Genomic DNA, 19,253 nt, shown 5'->3' with positions numbered 1-19,253 from the left:
ACAGAATATCAGCAATGGGCCCCTTAGAGTCGTCGACTTTAACCCCTTCGTTTAAGAGATGATGGCACTGAAAATGGGAAATGTCTGCCCAAGGTCACCCAACGGGTTGGCAGCTTATCTGGGTCAGCTTAGGCTCTGCCAGCTGCCCACTGCCCCAGATTGCCCAGTGGTGGACACCTGGGTTCTTTAGTCGGATTCTTTCCTTGGGTACTTAAGATCAGTGCTTGGTTCCCCTATTTCTATGGAATTGAGGACATAAGTGTGCAAAGATCACAGCACCGCCTTCTGTGGGTCACATTTCACCCCTTTTCTAGAACTGCTTCTACAAAGTACATTTTGACAATGGATTGTATTTTCGTCCTTCGAGTTTCAGGAGACTGGTATTTTCTTTTGGACATACCCCAGGACCCCCACCCACACTGTCCTTCACTCCCCCTGGATAAACCCTACCCCCTTCAGGCTGCCACCTGCCCCCATGGCCACCTGTTTTTCCATAGTCTCCACCTCCAATATCTATATTGGTGAGAGTGCGTCATTGGGCACCAGCCATAGACCAAACCTGGGGTTGTCTCCTCTTTCCTCTGCCCCCTCGCAGGCCAGGGAGGGGAGGCAGAGAGAGGAGGAGCCTCAGAAACTTAATTCAGCAGAGACCTGTTTTTAGTTCTTGCCAGCCCCAACGCCCTGCTGAGAACCATCCCAGGAGTTTGACCTCCTGCTAACAGACTACATCATACTTAGCCAGTTCAAGTACGGCCTCTGGCCAGCAGCAAGATCTCTGAGGAGGAAAGAGATCTCCATACACACAGAGTTTAGTTTTTTCTTTTGCATATTTTTAAGGTTTATATGATCCTGGTGAATCAAAAACATAAGGGAGTTTTATAAGATGTCTTTTGAGGCCTTACTGCTCTAGCACTCTACCTTGAAAAGGGGGGTGGGGTGAACCATTTCACCATTGCTTGGACTAGAAAGAAGGTTGTCATGTGACTCCAATGAGATCAAGGACACGAAGGCTCCTTTATGAATAAACACATGGGAGAGAGTCCATATTACACCAGGAAGCCCACTCCCATCTAAAAACAGCAATGTCTATTAGAATTAGAAGGCTTTTCCTTAAACCGGACCCAAATCTCTCTCCTAGGAACTTCTGCCTTCTGGCCCTGGCATTGACTTTCATAGCCCTCCTTCCTAAGAAATAGTGCCAGCTCTCCCCATTATCCCACCCCCTACTCACCCTGCTCTTACCTAGGTCAGACTTTCCCAGTGTCTTCATCTGTTTAACATGTGACATAGTTTCAAGGCCCCTACCCATGTCTAGCTGCTTTTCTTTGAACATACTCCAAGTTATAAATGTCCAATGACCAGGCCAAAAGAGGCTTTCCAGCTGTGCCCCTATAAATATAGTCCTGGATGGCTGACTTTCCCTATTTTGGAAGCCTATGCCACACCCAAGGTACATACATTAGTAGTCATAAACACACCCATAACATACACATTACCACACCTATGCATGCCCACGTACAAAGCCATGAAAACACACACACGCTTCACATGCATCACATACTTTCCACAAATGACATAATATACTCGCATCACTCGTATATGCACCATTCACAAATCCCATGCACAGCCACACAGTTTACACAAAGACTTTATTTATGTTGAATTACTTTCAACTAAAGCTACTCTTTTTCCTTAAGTAAACCCAAGTTCTTTTTGGAGTCTCTATTCTGTATTTGGTGTTTGAACTCAGGTGTAAGACTTTATATTTGCTGCTGAATTTCTAGTCTGGTGGGACCTGTCTTCCAACACACTCCTGCAGCACACCACTGCCTACATCAGCTCTGTTACTCATACAACAGCAACTGATATAGGTGAAGTAATTCTCAAATGCTGGGCCTTTAGGCTCAGTTCATTACATGTATGATCTCACTTAAGTCACAGGGCATCACTTTGAAATAAATAATCTTTGGGTAGTTTTTTGACTGGGCAAGAGCTCACTTCATTGCACTCTCCCTGAGAAATGTTGAACAAAGTGAAGGGTAACTTTGTGGGTAACTATTGACATTCTATGGGACTATAATCGCCTTGATGCCTCCCTTCTAATGTCTTTCAGAACTCTTCAGGAGTCAGAGATGGGGTTGGGGGGAAGCTGTCTGCTGACTAGGCAGAATTGGGGCAGTATCTAAATGTTCCTTCACCCCTGTTCTCCTTGCCGAAGAGATGGTATGTCACAGCAGTTTTTTTTTGAGGGGCAGGTTTATTTTGTCTTTGTTAAAATATCATCACTCTTTTTTTGATGTTTGCTATTTTTTTTGGCTCAACTCTTTTTTAAAATTTTACTTTAAGTTCTGGGATGCATGTGCAGAATGTGCACGCTTGTTACATAGGGAAACATGTGCCATGGTGGTTTGCATCACTGCAATTTTTTGAGGGTGACAATGGGCAATGGGCAACCATATGAAGGTACTTGGGAGAAGCATCACTGAGGTCTGGGAGGAATGGGGGCCCAGAAAGGCCTTCTTTCCCAGGGAAAGAGACAGCACAATTGACCCACTTGAAATTCTCTTCCCAGTTCACTCTTGGCTTTGGATTTGGCCTCAAACAATTGGACTTCTGTAAAGCAGCCAAACCTCTAAAGTTGAAGGGACCCTGGGGCCCACTTTACATACAAATTTGATCTTTTCTTGGAGATAGGACCGAATTGATTTGCTGAGGCCAGGCCTGGTTGTGCTTCAGCAGGATCAGTTTCCAGAGCTGGGGCATGACTGCCAATGAGACACCCCATTCCCTAGGTTGGTCGTCAGATAAGCACCCCCATTCACCAATGGCAGGACTTCCCCAAATTTCTTTATTACTTGTTTGTACCTCAGAAGACATTTCTCCCTAGGAAAAAAAAAATGTGATGCTCTAGAGCTTAGCCCACACTTTACCCATCATGAGGGTGAAATATAGAATCTGTGTGATGAAAACCAGCAGAAAATAATACTTTTGCAAATGTATCTCAGGCTTCAGCAGTAGAGTTGACATTTATCAAGCTTAAATATCAAATGGCGGAAAGCATTGAGCATTGATAGAGCAAGACACCAGGTCCCTGAGGGTGATTATGGCGATGGTGAAAGTAACGTCATTCCTTTTTGTTTTCACGCTTACCTACTATGACAACCTAAATGTCCAACAATAGTGGAATGGTTAAATAAATCATACGACATATCCACTTATTAGATTGCATAGAATCATAAAATTTGTTTTTGTGAAGAATATGTATGATTGTAACTGTCAAATCTGCATTTTTGAAAGAGTAGAAAAAATTTGACAGTAAGATAAAGTTAGTCTATTAAGGTGGTGGAATAACAGTTGTTTTTCTCTCTGTTTTCTACAGTCGATTAAGTTTTTTCTTAATTTACTGTTATCATTTAAAAAGGCATAAAAAGGCAAATTTAGGACTTGTGATATGCAAATAATCTATACAGTGATCTAGAATCCCACTATACATAGTTTAAGGAAATTTTTTTTTCTTTAAATTTTCGTTTAAACGTAATGACTAGATCAGGCCAGCCAAACGTGATCTTCCCAATGATCATGAAATTTCCACCAACTCTGAGTGGGAAAAGGCACAACTGGTTTGAATCCCAGGCAAGCTCTTATAAGGTTGCTGTGAGAGAGTTACTTAACCTCTCTTAAAATGACATAATAATGTCTATATTTTGAGGATGTAAATAATAATAGTTATTATTACTGCTGTTGTAGATGTCATTATACTAAATGCTCAGCTATCAAAGAAGTTTTATTTTTTGCAAATATTTACTATTTGTAAATACCAGTCACTCTACATAAACTGTCTCTAACCATAACAACTCTCTGAGGTTAGTATTATTGTCTCGATTTTGAGGACAAAAGCCCAGAGAAGTTTAATAACTTACTCACTGTCACACAGTGGCTGAGCAAGGACTACAATCCTTTTTGATCTGACTTCAAAGCTTGAGTGAAATTAAAAGAGAGAAACATTTCCAAAGCTTCTATGCTGACATATGGCAGGCATTTACTAGGTGGTCAACATGATATTGGTGATCTTTTCCCCAGGACCCAGATGCTGGTCTTTGACTTATTTAATTATCTATAAATCTTTTTCTGTGAAAAAGAATTTCAACTGCAAGATGCAATACACACACACCACCTGTGTCCTCATTGATGGGGCTCTGAGTCACTAGGAAACGATTTCTGTTTCTTTCTGGCAGTATCGTTTGTTCTCACATGTATCAGCAGAAGTAGGTAGATGGCATGTTTGATAAGCCTTGGCAGCTATTGTCACATCTCAGATACACTTCTCCAGAAACCACGAGCCTTCCTTGGGATGGGCACCCAATACACAGCAGCCAGTAGGTCCCTGCTTATTAAGGAAACTCACTAAGTGGTGTGGGCATATCTGGAACCCCTGCTCTAATTATTATCTGTCTGATATGGCTGACACCTAATTGTTACCTCTCCTATTTCCCTTCTCAAAGCTGAGGCTCCAGGACTTCTGTAGAAGCAGACAGGGGTAAGAGCTGGAAAATTTTTTCAAAATTCTTAAATCCTCAGAGGGACTCACTTTCAAGACGGAATCTGACGTCAGTGAGGGTAGTATGCAGGATAAAGAGAAGGGGTGAAGGAGGGGAGGAGTTGAAGGCACCTTCCAGAGTCTGGGAACATTTAAGGGAGGACTTCTCAGAGCTTCTCCTGCCACAAATCTCAATACTTCTCTACTCTGTAGTCTCTTTATCCCTCCCTAGGATTATATACACCACCACCACCCCGACCCCGCCAATTTCTTGATCTTCCTCCACCACTCCCTGCTTAAATGTAGCTTTAGCTTGCAGTGACTTGCTTTTGTCTCTAGAGGGAGGCAAAAGCACCAGAGAGGAAGGGGTTCAGATTCGGGTCTTCTTCCACTTCACTAGTTTTGGCAAAGGGTAGAATTTATTTTCCTTTAATTGGGAACAAATAAATAAAAACTAATCAGAGGTGTATTTCAGGTGCTGTATAGCATACCTCAGAGAACCATCATATCTTTCTCCATCATCCCATCTACTCCTCAACATAGGTGGCTGCTAGAAACTGGATGGCCTTAGGCACGATTATTTCTAGAGTGAAAGTGAGGTAAAAACAAATTAAGAGTCACAGGGCAATCTTAGTCCGGAAAGAATCATGCTCTTATTTTCTGGGGCATAATGGCACATATTTAGGAGACAGGTTGGGGCTGGGTCAGCAATTGGGGCAGAGGGAAGTCCGGACAGCAAGCAGAAAGTTCGAAACTTTCCCGTGTGGAGTATTACATCTGAAACCTTGGTCTCATTAACACTGCGAGGAGAAACTGCAGAGTGAGAATTGGACTTAAGGTCCAATTCTTCCGGGGCTGCATTAGGCTGATCAAAAATCATCCTAAAAGAAGAGGGACTATTTCAAGAGTGTTAGACAAGCCAGTAATGAGGAAAATTGGCAGTTTAGTCAGTTGGCTCCACTCCCTGAACACAATGGTTGAGACACTCTGGCCTACATGAGAAGGAAAAAAAAAATGCAGAAGGGAATTAACTAACCTTTTCTTAAACATTTACTGTATCTGTTAAGCACTCGACTGGTGTTTTCTATGGTTTACCTCCTTTAGTCATCTAAGCAATTCTAGGCAGATGTTAACATCTCCATTTTACAGCTGCGGAAACTGAGGCTCAGAGACATGAAGTAACCTTCCCAAGATCACATAGCAAGTAAGCGCTCAAGCTGGGCTACCAACACAAAGCTGTTTCATCCCAAAGCCTGTGGTCTTTCCTTGCCCTTCCCACATGGAAAAAACAAAAGATCTTCAAGGGCTTCGTTCTAATGGGGAAACCATGATCTGCCTCTCCCCACAAAAATCCACATTTTGGTGACCTGCTCCTTCAGATTCTTATTTTTAGAGTGAAATCAAACAAGTCTCTGTTTATATTGGCCAGTAATGGGAGTTATTAAAGCATTTTCTACCTATACAATTCCCCATATAATCGTCATGTTATGGAAATACATTTCCTGAACTCCAAAGAGAGAGAGAGAAAGACTTACGGTGGTGATTTTAAGCTCCAATGAAAGTGTGTGTGTGTGTGTGTGTGTCTCTGTGTGTGTGTGTGTGTGTGTGTGCGTGCGTGTGTCTGTGTGTCCATCCCATGGTGGTGGAATGTTGGGGTTCTGATAGACCCTCTTATTGCCCCATTTATATGGGTAGGGGGCAGCAGAGATGGATAGCTTTCCATTATGCTAATAGCCCCTGGCTGAGGACTGCATCATTGAAGCCATAGCCTTGAGCTTTTGGCTTCTTCAGATTTGAAGTTTGTCCTCCATTTCACAGGCGGGAACACTGAGCTGGAGTCAACCAGACGGCCTTCATGAACCCAAGTGGAACTTACACAGCAGGATTTAGATGGGTAGTCTAGTGGTGTGTTTATGCATGTCTGCGTATGTGTGTGTGCGTTGGGGATGACGAGCAGGGACAGAACCTCTGAGGAAGAGAGGCATCACACGAGCAGCTGTGAGGAGGTGGAAGTGAAGCCAGTATATTGAGAGGAGAGTGAGGAGGTGTCAGATTGGCCCCACAGCAGCAGGCAAGCTGAGCATCTGAGACCAGATGCTGGGAGATACCGAAGTTTGCCCGAACAGCTTGTTTGGATTTAAGCTTGATGAAACCAAGGGGCTTCGGGTGGTCTGTGACTTGCCTGACAGACTGACGTATCTAGGCTCCCTTTTCCCTGCTAAACGGAGACTTTCTGGCTACATAATGCTTTTGGCAATGCTTTTCCTGCCCACCCAGGATGAGGTGCTGACCCTGGCCCAGCTGGGGGGAAGCTTTATGGATGTTCCAACTGCTTTTCATCCACGAACCAGGCTCATTTGTGCCAGATGAAAGGGCACAATAATAACAGTGGCAATTTAAATCGTGCTTCTCACTTTCCCCCCTGAAAAGTGGCGAAGTGACTCACCACTGTTGAATTGTCCCTCTCTATCCACCTCCTGACCTCTTTGCAGCAGTCTAGGCTGGTTCCGTGGGGGCTGAGCTGGGAGCCAGTGCTTCCAGAGGCCCTTTAGCTGTGACTGGGATGACACCACACCCCCCCCATAAATGTGTTCCCCAAAATGCGATGTATTGTTTTAATTTGGATTTCTTAGATGAGGCTGCTTGGAAGTCATTACAGCAGCATGAGCCCCATTAGGCAAGTGCAGTGCCCCCCAACTCATGAATAATATAAAATGGGGTCCATTCAATAATCTTTTCTGAGGAGAAGGCTTTGCTTGTTTTTCTACTTGCAGATTGGTATGGAGATGCTTGCTCTATTCGAAATTCACCATATACCAACTTTTGGTAGTGATGTTGTAAAAATGGGTCTAGGGGAGCTGTGAAATCATTATCTTACTCTATCCTGATTCTTCACCTCCATTTCCCTCCATACCCAATTCCCCTGACCCTATGGCTAGAAAATGTTCATTTTCAACCCTTTCTTTCAGCACCAGCCTAAAGAGAGCGCCCAGAACTGGAGCTAGTAGGTGCACATGTGCCTAGAGTAATTACAGATTTTGAAGTATCAACAAAGCAGGTAATTAGGTGGAGAAAGTATCAGCTGTCTGAGAGACAAAGAAAGTAATTATGCTGAATACTCTTGGTGCTGTCATTAAACTCAAAAGGAAGATTTGTAAAGAAATGATAATATTTGATAGAAACTTCAATGTCTAGCAGGAATCAGGGGACTCTTAGTAAAGCCACCTGGCATGTAAGAAAGGTTTAGGAAATATGGCAGACTTGAGTTCAAACACCAGCTCTGCCTCCTAGGGTCTGTGGGGTCTTGAGGAAATTACTTAACTACTCTGAGCCTGATGTGCGAAGTATAAAAATAGCAATAATCATAGCTCCATCTACCTCACAGGATCATTGTGAGGACCCAGGGAGATAATGCACGTCAGAGCACTTAGCACAATGCCCAGCACACAGTAGGTACCTAACAAATGGCAACATTATTATTATGATCACAACTATCCTTACTACAAACCAGGTATTCTCTACAGCAGCTCAGAGTTTAAAAAGAGAGAGAAATTATTGCAGTTATGTATGATCATGTCATGAGAAGTATGAAGGGTGTAAATGTGGTGGCTCAAAGAAGCAAGCCCTCAATTGGGAGGGAAAAGTACAGAAGAGCAGAAAAAGTTTTGTGATTCTGGAGTTAGGTTTTTTTTAAAAAAATAAGTAGGAGTTTGTCACAAGGCCCAAGGGGAAAGGGCTTCCAGGCAACTGAATCTGCCCACACAAAGCCAAAAAGGTGTGAAACAGCCAGGCCCTGAGCAAATAGTTGGGCTCAGCTGGGCACCAACTGGGATCTCCTGGGCGGGGGAGGGGTGTCAGGTCAGAGACCAATAATCTTTCCAGCTTACCCCCACCAACCCCTGTATCGCGCCCTAGGCGCCCTACCTGGCCAATCACGTGCGGCGCCCTCCTCTTCTTTCCTCTAAGCAGCCAGGTAAATTCACACCCTGCACCAGCGGGCCTTGCAGACACAAAGGTGGGCGGGCAGGCGAACCCCCACGATGAAAATCAGACAAGCGAGCACCCCTGATGGGGTCGCGGCCCCTACTTCCTTTCTCCTCTCAGTCCCAGCCCAAGGTCCCTCCCACCCCCGCCCCCAACCACACACACGGTCACTGGGGTTCTTTTAGTAACCCTGTACTCTCACACACCGCACCCATACACTAACGCGGCAATCTCCCTTCAAAACACACACAACCCCTTCATCCAAGCACATAAGCTGACCACATGCGTCCACACCACACACATGAGAACAACACACGAAAAGACACACACCGCACGCTCACATGCATAAACCTTTGAACACACACCTCAAGTAGACTGACTTACAGAGGAAGCTTGCTCACGAACACATTCACACACTACACACTTCAACAAACACCACCTGTAAGCCCACATTGACACACCGCATCTATGCATAAACACACACCACACATATGCATGCAAGCTTCAATGGGCACACACATCCACACACTGCACACACAGATACACTCACCACAGCACGACCACAAACCCCGGCAAGAACAGCACACACCCACCTTCAAACCGCACCCACATAATCCCACTATAATCGTGCAGAAACATACAACCTATAAGCGTGCACACACAAACACATGCTTTATATCCAAGCGCAAACCAAATACACAGCACACCAAGCACTCCAGCTAAAACATGCTCCACGCACACACCCCCCACACCCGGCCACACAACGAATGCACACAAGGATCTACTGCACCGGCGCGCGCACACACGCTTACATGCATACATACATACACACACAGCCCGCCCCCGCCTTCCCTTTGGGCGGAAGAGAAGGGGGCGAGGAGGAGAGGAGGGAAAAGGAGGGGGGATGAGCGAGCGAGGCTGGGAGGGGCACAGGAGCTCTTTTCCTTTTAAACTGGGGTGTTGCCCCCATGCTCCCCATGCCAAGCAAGGGGAGTGAGTGAGTGGGGTCCAGGGAAAATCCAGGCGGAACCCAGGAAAAGGAGAAGGTCTGGGGAATCAGCGAGCGGGCGCGAGGGCTCCGCGGAGACCCTGACTCAGCGCACTGTCGACCCCGCCGGAGGCTCCTCCTCCCCGCACCCTCCCCCTGGCCCTGTCACTGCCTTGACCTCTGCCCCCCTCCGCAACCCCCCCGCTCAGCCACGCCACGTGCTTCACTCTCCCCCGACCCCCCCACCCCCCACCCCCCACCCACCCACCCACTGAAGAGAACTGGCGACTGTTACGGGCGGAGAGCTTTACTGGTTTCAAGAAGTAAAGAGTTAAGACTGGCAGACAAGCTTTTCGCGAAACCTGTTCTAATCTAGCTTGAAGACTTTTCTTAATGGAGAGCTCACTCTTTCGCAAAGAATCACGTTTGTTATGTAAAGGACAATGGCTATTAGACATCGCTGACTTCGTGCTGGACACATAGTAGGGCGCTCTAAATGTTCCTCCCTCCCGCTTATGTCAACAGATTTGGCAAAGCTGTCTGCAGCCTAGCACTGGCGAGCGACAGCTGTTGGGAAGTCAGTCGGGGAGCCTTTTTCTTAGCCCACTAGCCCTCCTGAGAACACCAGCCTCGGACTGGGCGCCACCGGCGGCAGGGGGCGATAGAGTCGCTAAAGGTGCTTTGCCCTTCTGGTTCTGGTTGCACAATCCCCGTGAGAATCTCTGGGGTGCCCTCCCGCCATAAGCCGACTACGCGAGTGGTGATGGCGGGGGTCACTCCGGAATGCTCCGCAGCCAGATGACTTTCTGGCTCCTGTCCTCCGCTTGCTTTTCTGTGGAGACAGACTGCAGGGGAAAGGGAGATGGACTTCACCCTCCCACTTTCCCGTGGCTCATTATTTAAAGTGTCATGCAAAAATGCCCAGGCTTGAGAGTTCTTTATAGGTTCGAATCCCAGCTCTGCCACTTCTTAGTTGACTCACGTGGCAAGTCGCTGACTTAGGTCGCGAGGTAGTTGTGAGGCTTAGAGGAAGTAACATATGGGAAGTACTTCTTTCAGTTAACATACAGAGAATGCCCATTCCCTCCCTTTCCCCCCCACCCTCTTCAAAAATATAAAGATGTGGGAGTTCAAAAGAAAGGGGATTCGAGTCTGGGAGGGGGGACATGGCCACCAGCTGATGCCCCCAAACAAGGCTAGAAATGCAGAGGATGAGCAGAAGTTCAGTTAACTTGCAATATGCTGTGTTTAAGAGAAATCCCTGCACCAATGCGTTAGTGATGCCATTCACTGGCCGCAAAAGAGTCCAGGTCACAACTCCAATCCTTGGGGTTGTGACGGGGCCCTTCTGTCCATCATCTCCCCTCCTTAAAAGGACTTCCTAACTCACCCCCACTTGTATTCTTTTCCTTCTTACCAAGAGGCCATATTAATATTTTTAAACTTCTTGTGAGCACTCTTTGGGTGCCAGGATTGTCTCCTGTTACCTTATGTCCCTCCAGCATCTAGCACTGTGCCAGTCACACAGTGCAAGCTCTATACAGGCAGCAAGAGATGTCCTGGGTGAAATCCCTAGGAAACATTGGGACTCGAGGGTACATGAGGAGTTACCATAAGGAACCTAAAGAGAGGACCCCAGGCACTGCAGGGATGGAGGGCAGTGGCTTTGGATAAAGAGTTATTCCATTCCTCCTCGAAGCCCTCCGCCTCTAAGCCTGCCTGGAAGACCATTGCTTCACTGCAGCTGAGGCTTCTGCAGTCAATTAAGAAGAAAGCCTCTTTCCTGGAGGGCAGAGGCCCTGGCCAGCGACAGGGTGAGTCACCACCTCAGTTAGGCAGCAGAGGCAGTGCTAAAGTGGCACTAAATCAGTCCAAGATGGCATGAGATTACCTGAGTGATGATGAGAAGGGGGAATGAGGCAGGAGCCTGAACTCTTGAGGCTGGGACTGAGTGATAGAGCATCTATATTCAGATGCATAAAGTCAGCTCCTATTCTGCCTCCCCACTTCCACAACCAAGTCTCCAAGGATAGCACTGCCACTCTCCTGGGGAGGGGAATGTATGAGAGACCTGGGTTCCAATCCTGACTCTGCTAGTTACTATGTGATCTCGGGCAAGTTATTTTCCCCTCTCTGGGCTTCAGTGTCAAGGTAAGTTCTAAGTACTTTACCTACATCATTTCACACATTCTTCTCCGTGGTATTATGGAGCACTGATTTCCCTATTTCGCAGTTGAGAAAACTGAGGCTGAGTGATATTCAGTTATCTACCTTCTCTCTATATCACGTGGTCTTTGTGTATATATGTTACCAGGCAATCGCTGTAATTCAAGCCCCTTCTAGCATGCCAGTCCTCTGCTTAAATTGGATCCCTGTGCACTCAGGTTCAGATAATGTCTCCCATCTGCCCCCAATACCAACCCATCTTGCTAACTACCTGGGTAGGTTTTCCTTTCCTCTCCTGCGACACCCTCTTCCACCTCAACTCAAGTTTTTTTCCTGGCATATAGGTCTAAAATATCACATTAAAAAGCGAGTGTCAGCAGAAAGAAGTACCCCAATGTTTTGTGTTTTATCATGGAGGGTCCTGGTTGCAGGATGCTGCAGTGAGGAAGGGGAGCAGAGCTGCCAGGGCCAGAAGGAGGGGCTGCAGAAAAATCCAAGGAGAGAGAGGAGACGGAGAGACAGAGGGAGGGACAGAGACAGAGAGGGGGGTATGCCAGGGACAAACTGGACCAGCCTCAAACTGCTGCTCCCTCTCTTTCTCGCCCTCTATTGATCTGGTGCTCTAGAATGTATAAAGGAGCAGCACCCAGTCCATTTACAACAGAAGGAGAGGGAGAGAGATCCTCTCCTCTCCTTCAACGAAAGGGCAAATTGTCCTGAGTATTCAAATGGTACTCCTGTGTTGGGTAAGATTTATTTAATTCTGGGGGAGGGCGAGGGCCTCATCGCGGTAGCGATGATGGTGAGGTGGCACTTACATTGAAAAGAGCACCGCCAGTGCTGCTGCTAAAGCCAGAAGCTCTCTCTCTTTACTAGAGGATAAGTGAAACTTGACACTGGGCTTCTGGATCTCATTTCCAATCCAGGCATCTAAGAGCCATATCTCTGAGCCTTTGGAGAATACGTCCGTGTGTGCCTGGCCTTCCACAGCAGCTCTGCTCTATCTTTTCCCCTCCTTTTTCTTCCTTCTGTCCTTTGCTCAGGCCCTGCTTCCCCCCTTTTCCCTCTTGCTGGGCTCACCCTCTTATATCCTTGACGCTTCCCTTTCTTCTCCATTTCTGTCCCTCTTTGTTGACAACACTCCCCTTGTGCATTTACTTGGCTCAAGACCTCAAGACAGGAGATAATTCAATTGGGGTGGGGGTGTAATTGTGTATTTGAAATTCTCCCTCTTAAGAGCTTGTGTTTATAACCCCATATTGCCCTTGTTGCATCAGACAAGAATATTTAGCTCTTGTAAATTACATATTTTTGCTTGGTTGAATGGTGATTTGTATATATGATTGGTGGGCCGCAGTTTAGAAGAGAGTTTTTTTGGAAGAGGTATTAAAAGGTAAGATGATTTGGGCAGGTGTGAATGGCCTTCTGACTTCTCCTAGTGCCTAGATATGCAAAGAAGACAGTACATTTTACATCCACCGACCTGGATGGCAATGGTCTCCCATCCCCCATACTACAGTAGTGGAGAGGGGGCTGGGAGCCCATTGCCATCCAGGTCGGTGAAGGACTTTGTGAAGTCAGCTTCTGTTTTGCTCTTGGTGATTACTGAACTTGAAAGGAAATGACCTTTCTATCTCTGAGTTTGAAAGACCAGAGGCCCTAGATAAGAAGGGGAAACAAGGAGCAGAAAGAGTGAGGCAAAGAGGGGGAAGAACTATTCCTTACACAGCCCTTGTGTTCAAAGGGCCAAAAAAGAATGTCCCCTGCCCCTCAGGGCAGCAGGGAAGCAATGTACTGTGGCAAATTGTGTGCTGAGCTGGGATCCAGGAGTTATGGATTCATGTTGGCTCTGCCACCAATTAGCTGTGTCCTTGGGTAACTTTCTTAACCATCGGAACCTCCATTTCTGCACTTCCTTCACTTGTCCTTTGAGGTTGTGTGGCATGGCCAGGGGAAGGAAGATTCAGAGCTCTCACAGGGAAGGGTCCCTTGGGCTGAATCTTGAAGGAGAGCTCTGCTGTGAATAGGGGAGAGAAGATTGTGGGGTACAGTGAGAACCAGTGGGAGTAACCCAGGGAATTCAGCAAACAGGTATGCATAAGGCACTAAGCTGGCTGCTAGGTAGAAAATTGCTATGAATCAGCCCCCTCCCCACCGCGCCAAGATTTCCAGAGTGGGGGAATCTGAGCGGCAGAGCCTAGCGCTGGCAGTGCTTGCAGCTCCTCTCAGCACTAACCGCGGCCGCCCGCCGGACTGCCGAGCAGGTCACGCAGCCTTTTATTCCCTGGCAGGACCAAGAGGCTCGCCAAGAGGTAGTGCAGGGGCAGGGCACCAGTGGCCTGAGCGCAGCCCACTTGGGGGTGACAGAGGGAGGTGAGGGCACTCAGACTTGGAAGGCCTGACTTGAGGGAGGGAGAGGAGACCTGAGAGTGTGGACCAAGTTGCCCAGGCTTTTGCATTCATAGTCTCCAACCTAAGAGCGCGCAAGAAATATTTAATTTTTCGAATTCTCAGCGGGGCAGGCAGCAGAGTGGTTTCTGTGTGCCGCGGGGCTTTGTTTAACTTTACAGGTTCTGCGCTGCCTGGAGCTACCCAGGGACAGGACGTGTGCAGCGGTCCCCAACCCAGCCTAAAGGCCATGCTCTGCGACTCAGTGGTAGCCAGAGACCCAGGGCAACCCCGAGAGGCAGAGGGCGCACAGCCCTGTAGCCTCCCACCCTCACCTCTGTTCCTAGCTCAGAGCCAAGGGCACTTAGCCGGTACTAGGGTGGAGGGTCCGGGTGGAGACAGGCTCCGTCCCCTGCACTCTGGCGCCCAAGGCCCTTGGAGGGGCTGGGAAGGGGGGCTGTCTCTTCTACTGCCAATAGCAGCCGCGTGGCCCTGTGTCCTGGAGTTAGCTAAGTCCAATGGAACAATCAAGGACTTTACAGACGTGAGAGTTGTATCTCTACAGTGTCCTTAGATAAACAGAATGATAATAAATTATGCCAGTTTTGTTTCAGGCTTGGAAACGCTCTCTGACTTGCCCAAGGCCACCAGCTGCTTAGTAACTGAGGAGGCCTCCTGACTCCTGGTCTAGAGCTTTTTCTGATTGCGTCATAGTCATGAGAGTGGTACAATTTTGAATGGAGATAATAGACGGATGGATGGATAGACAGAGATTGAATTTTTAAAATACATGCTTATTTGAATGTAGTTTTAAAATACCATTCCTGTGAGGAAAACTACAGGGAAAAACATCTCCCACAGCCCCAGCTCCCTCTGACAGCCACTCAGACAGGGTTTTGAAAAAGAAAACTGACAGAAAATTGGATGCTTATTGGGAAAGGTGCAATCAAAGGAGAATAGAGGTGGGTGGGAGTGGGGGAACAAAGATGGAGGAGAGGCTCTCAGCACCGATTCTGAGAACTTCCTTATTCTGAAGGTTTCTTTGACTTGGCCTCTGTTCAGATGGTTTCCAGGAGTGTCCCAATCAGTCCTTTATTTCTTATGCGCACTCTGTAGAAGCCACAGATGTGGTCTGGAGAGGCAAATGTTGATGATCCTTCTTTTAATTGTGTGTGTGTGTGTGTGTGTGTGTGTGTGTGTGTGTGTGTATGTGTACATGGATGTCTGAGTGGGAATGTGTATTTGTGTGCCTGAAAGGGAGTGTGTCTCAAAGAGGGAAGCTTTGAGAGGCAGGGGAGATGAGAAGATGAAAAAAAAATCATAATTTACTGAATGCAAACTAAAAACTTATAACTGAATAGGGATCTGTCCAGTGCTGGTGGGCCTAGAGAAAAAGTCAATTCTTAATAGTCCTTAAAAGAACAAAGGAAAGGAAACATATTTAAATTAGTGCAGAGAAGGATGATGTTAGACCCATGGGCCTTTCTTGATAGTCTTCAGACACTGAATGTGACCTTCGACTAGCCCTTAAGATCCCAGACCAGGAACGAGGGCTTTCTACTGCAGATGGCTCTCCCCTTCCCTCCAGCATCCCTAGCATGGGTGGCTTCCACACTGTGCCAAGTAAGCCAAAGTTCAGGAGTAAAATCCCTTTTGTAGGCCAGTTACCTTTTTTCTACATTTCATAGACTAGACTAATCCCCACACATCACACAGTTAGCTGCCTTGCATCTCTGATCATGAAAGACCCAGTGAAGATACAATTCATCTTATCCCATCTAGAAGTGTGCTTCCTGCTGACAGTGGGTGAGTACCCATTTTCATCTTCAAAGGATGATGCAGAGGCAATTCTTCAGCAGGGGCCACTATCTGCCTCATTCCAGATAGTAGCACTTCTGCTAAGTCTTCCTCTCAAGTTTGGCTCCCAGGTATTTTGAAGGGCAATTCCTCACGTTGCTTGCTTGCTTGGTATAGCAATGTATCCTTTGGAGAATACTTTCATTCTACCCTATCTTTTATTTTATCTTAACAGCCACACTTAATAGATACCATGATTCTTATTTTGTAAGGTCATAGATCTGAGGTGCAGAAAAGCAAGATAATTTGCTCTCTGTCACATAGTTAGTGAGTGTGTAAACTTACATGGAGTGAGGCTGGGATTTGAAGCTAAGTTCCCGTCTACAGCTCAGGGCCTTGCCAGGATACCTTGTTGTGAGGTTGGGGGTGGGCTGGGGTGAGAAGTATAGTGAGATGAATATGTAGGGCTTTCGGTGCCTTTCTCCTCTGTGGATTCCTCTCCTCTACCTTTCATAATAGTCTTTTCACACACACACACACACACACACACACACGCACACACACATTCTTCATATATATATATATATATATATATATATATATATATATATATCCATGTATCTATCATCCCAAGGAATGGCAAAGAACAATGTATAAAAATAATACCTCAAAAATATAGCCACATCCTTAGGAAAGAAGGTAGTCTTGGTTTAGACATTCCCAGTTCCAGGCGGCAGATGTTGGTGATGAATACCAAGAACTGCCATGATTTGTTGGGAAGGGCAAGACTTGGGCTGGGGATAGGAAGGAACATCTGGCTCCCAGATCATATTCCTCCATGGCATTTTTGTGCACAACTTTTCCAAAGCCCTAGTTTGTTGTTATTGTAAAATGGGAGGAAATATCCAACCTACCTATATCCCAGGGGCTGTTGTAAGAATAAAGTGGCATGATTCATTTATTCATGAATCATGAATAGCTGTTTTAATCACAAGACTCTCAAGAGTTTATACTCATATGATGATTCACCTGACAAATACTTATTGAACACCTACTGTGTGCTACGGTCTGGAGATAATGGACGTATGGAAAGCTTTTAAGAAAATGAAAAGTAGAAGACAAATTAGGCATTAAAAACTTTTACCTCCTATTGATAGAACATCTTATTTTTTACTTCTTCCACCGCAGTTTAATAGAAGCAGCAACCAAAAGGGAAAAAAATGATATACATGACACAGCTTGTGATGGTAACACTATTATGCACCCTGATACATACTGCAGATAATAGTGAGAATATCTATATCTATCTTGGTGTATTTGATGTCATGTTGCCTTGTTTACACTATCGTTTGGGATGCTTATAGCATAAAAATGGCCTTTCAGCATCCTGAGCTTGAGTAGTTTCTTTAGTCAATAAAATTTCAAAACAGGATTCCATGGAATGACAATTGTATGTATTTTACAAAGATACTGTAATATGTGGTAGCTGCCTGCCTTCAGATATGACCTCCCCTGGCTTATGGAATCAGGCTTTGATTATGTGTGTATTCTTTTGATTTCTTTATTTAGCAATGCAGAATCTTGCAGCTAGTGAGAGCAAACATTGGTGCGTCAATGCCAAGAGCTCTGAAACTGAAGAGAACTGGGTTCTTGTCCAAGCTCTGCTGTGAAATAGCTTTGTGGTCTTGAGAAAATCCCTGTCCCTCTCTAAACCTCCATTTTCTGACCTGCAGAATGGAGATTTGAGACCAGGAGATGGCTAAAGTCCTATTTCTGAAACATTCTAATATTCTAATGTTCCTGAAACTTTATTTTTTTGAAACCAGGGCTTTTTTCCACATATTTTAAAAGTAATACTACCCCTAGTTTATGAGCTTCTGTTATAACATGATGGGCTGACTCAATGTATTGATGAACACTATCCCCAGATTTAATTATCTTGGAGCATCATGACCGCATTGTATAAAATGAGCCATTTTGTTCATTGCATCAGCAGCCTTTGCTGAAATGGAGGTTATGGGATAACAACTTTAAGGCTAACTCATTAATGCTCTGGAATGAATAAGCGAATGTGTCAGCAGACCAAATTGGTGCCCAAATGTTTTCGTATAGAAACCCATATCTCTTTCCCATGTTGTGATATAGTAATAGGAATGTCTTTATCCATTGCCACTGCCTGTAGACATTTGAATAATGTAGATGAAATACCTTCTGGGCACCCAGCCCCATTCACTATCAATTTCCCAAGCTCTGAGGCATTCTCAGAGGCTTGGAACAAAATTCTGGTGATGCCATAAAGTACCTAATTTATAAGGATTTAAACCATGGCATCAGTGCAGTCCCTTTTCTTTCCATAGGTGTTTACTAGTAAGCACTGCACCATTCCTATTTGATGGGGACAAGGGAGTAAATTACTCCTCCAAATCATGAAGGCTGTGGATTTATGCCTAGCTGAAATCATTTCAGTCCTCACAATGTTTAAGTGGTTGACCTTTCTGACGTTAATTTGTTTCTCCAACTGTGCCATGCATTTTGGGAGGACGTGAGGAACAGGCTTCTTGCCAGTCAAGTGTGTTTCCCCTTTTTGTATTGATGGGGACTTGATTTGTGCCTCTCTACTCTTTGTTCAAATTCTCCCTCTTGGTATCTGCTAATATTCTAGCCCCTTCACTGATCCAAATAAAACCATATTTTTTTGTTATTTATTTATTTATTTATTTGCTAGTGACGATGTAGAATTGGATGGTTAGAAAGAGAACAAATTTTGGGATATACAGACACTTTATTAATCTGAATAATAACATTTAAAATATTAACCTATGCAGTTAGTTTTCTAAATTTTATCTAAATTTTATGAGATGATTTTTTTTAAATATTTGAGCCTGTGAAATTGGAGAATGAAGAAGAAAGATCTATTTCCCAAAGTCTAAGATCTCTTTATATAATTCAGATTTACTGGAGACTGAACAGAGTAGACTGTTCAATGCATTGATACAAATTCTAATTTGATGTAATTACTTTTGAAACCTGATTTTTTTTTTTTTTTTTGTAAACTCCGGCCCTCTGCAAAGAACCTTCAATAATATGTTTATTAAAAACCAATGCTAAATATCACACATATTATTCATTGAACCTTGAGACAACCACTGTAATGGATACTGTGTCATTTCACCATTTTATACAGAAGGCCACTGAGGCTCAGATAATTCAACTGACTTTCTTAGGATCACACAGCTAAGAAACCATAGAGCTTGAATTTGAACTCAGTTCTATTTGGCTGTGACACCAATACAGATATTTGTCTAAAGATAGTGTTTCTGCAAATGTTTTGAATTCGAGACTGAAACTGAATTGGTTTGCCTTCATCTTCCTACTTGAGTTTGTTTTGAATCT

Source organism: Saimiri boliviensis, chromosome X (genome assembly GCF_048565385.1).
Source record: "Saimiri boliviensis isolate mSaiBol1 chromosome X, mSaiBol1.pri, whole genome shotgun sequence".
Taxonomy (NCBI): domain Eukaryota; kingdom Metazoa; phylum Chordata; class Mammalia; order Primates; family Cebidae; genus Saimiri; species Saimiri boliviensis.
This window is presented reverse-complemented; position numbering follows the sequence as displayed.